Source organism: Eleutherodactylus coqui, chromosome 2 (assembly GCF_035609145.1).
Source record: "Eleutherodactylus coqui strain aEleCoq1 chromosome 2, aEleCoq1.hap1, whole genome shotgun sequence".
Lineage (NCBI taxonomy): Eukaryota > Metazoa > Chordata > Amphibia > Anura > Eleutherodactylidae > Eleutherodactylus > Eleutherodactylus coqui.
The window spans coordinates 145802689-145808688 of record NC_089838.1 but is presented as its reverse complement, the minus strand read 5'-3'; positions in this window follow the sequence as shown (position 1 = coordinate 145808688).

The following is a 6000-nucleotide window of genomic DNA, read 5'->3' as shown; positions in this document are numbered from 1 at the left end:
TGCACCATGACTTACCAGTGAAAACAAGGAAAAAATATCCAGCTCCATGGATGGTAAATAGCAAATCCTTTAGTAGGGTATGTTCACATGTTGTGGAATTGGTGTGGATTTTCCGCATAAAAAACTGTGTCAAAATCTGTGCCAAAAACCGCATAAAAATCCGCACTCTTTCTTTAGCGGTCCCTGCTCTGATGGCTGGGATCAGATATATGATCCTAGATGTCTAACTCTTCAGATGTCACAATCATATCATATCAGCGTAATATAAAAAGTATAGTATTTATACTGCATGGTGTTAAAAAAAATGACAATGTACTCAACCCTTCCCGAAAAATGAAATAAAAGTCAATCAACCAATATATATATATTAAACTTCTAAAACAAGAAGGCTGTGAAGGAGTATTTAAAAACTATAAGGAAAAATAAATAGCGTTAAAGACAGATAACATCAGCAAAATTGGGTACAGAGAAACTAATTGCCAAAAAGAATAAAACAAATCCTAATATATTATTCAATCAAAGAAACGGTGAAAGACTGACATTGAAATTTTTGCCCCTTTAAAAACTAGTGAGAGAAGTATAGTAGAGGGTAAACAGGAGAAAGCAAATCTATTAAATAGCTTTTTCTCATCTATACTTACAGAGGATAATGAAATGTCAGATGCCAGGTGAAATGCAGAGCGATAAGGTAAACTCTCCATTAAATGTCTAACCCAGAAAGATGTGTATCCTTATTTCTGATACTAAGTAATTCTAATTTAAGAACACTATAGTGACGGAGTGTCTTCCACAAGACTGACACATAGCAAATGTTTTGCCAGTATTTGAAAAGGTCAAAAAACAAGTCTGGGAACTAATAAATCAAACCTCTATTGTGGGTAAAATGTTTGAAGTGATGATATCCTGGAGTATCTCATTGAAAATAAATGTGTAACTCCATATCAGCATGGGTTTATGAGGGATCAATCCTGTCAAACAATTCTACAGCTTCTACGAGGAGATATATTCTAGACTGAATTGGTGAATTTATATAGGGGACTTGTACCATAACACCTATGATCGCTATAATAAAGCACTGCAGGACAGAAGTCCTGAAATGCGTTATCACTTCTAACAGCGATGATAGGCAATGGCAAAGCAGGACACCTGTACCTTGCATCCTGTTGCCATGGCAGCTTGTTGACCCACCGCAATTACTTCGCCGGGGTCCGATGACGTCACAGAGGGAGTCCGCTCTCTATGTGAACCCTCTAGATAGCGCGATCTATGCAGATCGCGGCAGTGAAGGGGTTAAACAGTGGAGGTCGCTGTCCCGATGCACCCCCGCTGTTTTTAGTGCGAGGCCGACTATCACTAACAGCCGGCTCCCGCTGCCGGATAGCGCATGATCTCTCCTGATCTCACGCTATCCACAGGTCGTAAATGTACGACCTGTTGCGTTAAGTACCCCACAGCCAGGATGTACATTTATGCCCTGTAGCATTAAGGGGTTAGGTATATAACTTTTATTTGAATCACCTAATAGTATATTAGACAGAATGGGGAAAGCTGCAGTCTAAGGGCTTATTCACACGAGCGTATATAGGCCGGCATTTTCACGGCCAGCCGATATATGCTACCATCTGATACATTGGATTCCAATGCATCAGATCACACAGGCATATTCCCACACTATTCCTGGCCAGGCAGGAATAGTCCTGGAATAATCTTCCTGGCCGGTTTATGGCTACTGCCATAGACTACTATGGGAGCCAATAACAGCGGACTTAGAAGTTAGATGGGAGGGAGTTTGGCAGCGTGACTCCCTCTTCTCTACTCCTCTTTCCTCCTCTCTGGCTGTTGGCAATAAAAGGGGGTAGGATGAAGGTGGAGCTAAGCCCCGCTCCATCCTACCTTCTCCCATTGCTGCAGACAAGGGGAGGAGGGGGGAGCTTAGTTCCGCCCCCTCCCATTGCAAACACCCGGAGGGGATGTGGGCACAGTGACTCCACCAGCAGCATATGCCTTCGGGTGTCTTCCCCGCACGACAGCACATATGGTGAGCCCGTGCATCAGATGGTAGCGTATATCAGCCGGCGTGAAAATGCCGGGTGATATACGCTCGTGTGAATAAGCCCTGAAGCTGGGAATTAAGCTCTACTATTACATAATAATTGTATTGTAAATAAATGTTAATGTAATAGAGCCTTAAATCAGACCCATATTTTCCTTCCATAATTAGAAGAATGTTTTAAAAACAGGAAACAATGATTTGGCTTTTACCCATTAAAATATCATTGTCAGATTTCTGCATTACTTAATTTCCTCGTAGTTTCAAGAACAGTTTTATTTGTTTATTGCCTTGAACACTATGTAACATGCAAGATGATAACACTGGAATTCTGATGAATGTCTTAAAAAATGCTTTCGCTTAATTGGCTTGAAAGTAAAAAATGCAGTACATATTGTATCCATTAAGTGTACATTCTGTGCATTTAAAAGGACTGCATGATTAGAAAATAACCAGGACCGGAGTACTGGGGAACAAGAGTGCCTTGTCATTAGTATGTGAGTATAGATCAGTTTATTATTTTAAAGCACTCAACACTTTTAGAATTTTTTTTGACTGGACTTTAAAGGGAGTCTGTTAGTTGGAACATGCTGTCCAAAATGCAAGCATCATGTCATGTAGCAGGAAGAGCTGAGCAGATTGATATATAGCTTTATGGGGAAAGATTTAGTATAACTTGTATTTTATTCAGTTAAACCTCTGCTCATTCTTAGCTGAACAGTCCAATGGGTGGTCCCATCAGTGTCTGACAGCTACTCCTGTTTGTACAGTCATACTCAGACTGACTGCTGGTTTGTTTGTAACAGCATCTTGTATGGATAAGTGATTTAGTAGATACATGTTCAACCATGAGAAGTTTAGAGATCATATTTCACTTTTGTGTGTGCTTTTGTGGGTTTAAAGGGTTTTTCCACAAAAGCAAAACATTCTTATATGCATATTGGGGGAGGGTTGTGCAGCAGCTTCATCAGTTGGCGCACATTTTGCGCATAACTGACAGCAGATCTCACAACCAGTTCATTGTTGTGTTCCTCTAACCACTCCTTAGTGATCTGAGCTTGATGAAAGAGAGCATTGCCCTGTTGAAAGATGGAACTGTGTGTTAGGGGCAGCGAGTGAGGACCCACTGTGCCAACCAACAGCCTTGACTTTGGGCTAAACCTGAGGGAGTTATCCTACTGACTCTCCAGTTTTCACCCTTTTACCCCTGTACAGGGATCTGGCCTCCGATGCGGAGAGCCGATCAGGCTGCTACCTCTTGGAGTAGTCCCTGCATGGTTGGCAGCTGACCTTTGGGGGTTAGAAGCACGGGTGCAGGCACTGGGCAAACAGGCAGTATGTTCAGCCAGAAACTGGAGCAGAGACAGGTTCGACACAGAGCAAATGGGTAGGTAACGGAGCAGGGACAAGGACAAATAACAAGGCAGGGAATGGTGCAGACCCACTAGCAATGCTGAGGATCTGTGCTGGCAGCAGAAGCAAAACACATCAACACTCAGGCAATGATGGAGGGTTCCCAGCTCAGCTAAATAGGGAGGAAATTGTCCATTACCCTACAGCTGAGCTGGATGCACTGAAGAAGGTAACCCCTGCAGTGCTGGAAAAAAGTGTGCAGCAGTTCATACTACAGAGCAAGCAAGATGATGCCCGCGTCTCTCAGAAATAGGAGGAGTCAGGCATGTATGAGTAACTGGCGTAATACTGTGATCACGGAAGACTTTCTGAAGATATGAGTGCAGATGGTCAGATAACAGGTCTCTGCAGTGCTTATCATTCAAGGATTGTGGTATGATGACCAATAGTCCTAAGCCATGCCCGGAAAATGCTTCCCAGACCAAGACACTATGATTTTGATTGATGTTAGTGTAGGGACTCACAAATAAACGAGGACCCTTGACGCGGACTTGTGAGCTTGTGTATTTAGGCCACAATATTAACCATTACCTCGTATTTATCAGTATGTATCAGTAACACACAGTGCGGCTTTAAACGCTGAGGGAGCCCAGGGTGCCTGCTGGATCCAAATATGGCATCATTAATAGGCTGTAAGCCTGCATGATGCACTGCATGTATTATGTGGCCTGACGCCCTGTATATGCCTTTTTTTGTACAAAAATATTACTTAGCAGTTGCCCCCCTCAATATAAGGAGGGTGTGTGAGTGACTATTTATTGGCACCTTGCACCTGTGCAATTGGTCCTCCATTTAGCAGTTTGGCCGTCTGCATGTTGAGAGATGTGATGTTTTACCTGCCCTCCTGTTAATAGTATATCAGTAAGTATGGCTGCTTTCTGTGAATTTTTTTGATGAAACAGAGCGTTGTCCTGATGAAAGATGGCACTGTGGTCAGGGAATACTTCCTGAAGATATGAGTGCAGATGGTCAGATAACAGGTATCTGTAGTGTTTATCATTCAAGGATTGTTATATGATAACCAATAGTCCTAGGCCATGCCAAGAAAATGCTCCCCATACCATGACACTGCCACCACCAGCCTGTTGAACTGCAATTGTGTACACATGGGATACGGCTTCATGCTGTTTATTCCAGGTATGGACCAGGCCATCTGTATGGTTCAGCAGGAAATGGGACTCATCACTCCCGATAACCTTCTGCCCTGTGTCCAAGGTCCACTGATATTTTTCTTGGGCCCATGTGAAGCATTGTTTGTAATGAAGCAAGGTGATCAGGAGCACCCTTGTCAATCTTTTGCTATTTAACCCTACGCGTAGAAAAAATATTTTCCATTGTTGAAATTTGTCTAAACTTCCTGCTGTTCTACTGCTGGGTCAGTTGCTTCACTGTGGCAAGTTATTGCTAAAATACTAGACGTGTAGCCCAACACTTGCCTCTAGGATCAACTGTACGTGGCCTGCCACTGTGTGATCTTTTGTCAGATGCCTGTCCATGCATCAACCAGTCTTCCACACCTCTCGGCACCAAGAATCCGCCCACCGTCAAAGTCACTTGTCACCACATTTACCCATGACTGCGAAATGTTTCCTCGTGCTGTGCAGAAGAGTAGTCAGCACATTATCTGAGAGCAGATCATGATGCTGCCATCACATTGTACTGCTTTACTGATCACAAGATGTCAAGCGCAAGCTGTAATGCCATGATCATTCTGTGTATAAATGGACCAGGGACTTTATAATCATGAGTGTCTGAGATGTAATAACCTATCCATAGCATGTGGTTATGTTCTCCTAGCCACAGTGAAAATCTGATGTACTTGAACATTCAAACAAAGTACATATACTGATTGCTATATATTATATACAGACAAAATACAATAAGGTGTAGTAGAACTTACAGCAACATTGTATTCTGGCTAATCAACACATTCTAAATGGTAAATGTGTGTTTTTCCAAAATCAGTAATGTTTTAAACATCCCATATTCTCTGTTGAAGTACTAGAAGTACAATCAATAACCAATAAGTCTTATGTCATTGCTAAATGAATGAAATAGAAGTAAAATTCCACAGAACCATAAAGACAAATCTCATAACATTCTGGAAAATGCCAAAAGAATTCCAGCATGTTTATTCACTGATTCAGTCCACGTCTTTTTGGCTTCACCCGTGCAACATTATTTTATAGACATGATCAGACAGATTCTTCAGATGCTCCATGCCAGCTGTGCCAACACACCATATCTGGGTTTTTGTATTCCTTCATTTGCCAGTTTGTGGCTCTGCCAAGGAACTTGAGTTCTGCATGATTAGGTTTAATGGAATGTTCCTACTACTGCTTTGTACCATTTTGAGTGGAAGCTAGAAGATCCAAATTCCCAAGCGAAGCAGGTGTAATCTTTGAAATCAAATGGGCATTATCTTTTTTTCTAAAGATTACTGTTATAATAAATTAACAGGAGACTCAATAAAATGTTATTACAGAGTCTTTCTATATGCTTTTTACTTATCCATTTTGTAGGCTTTGTCAGCATGT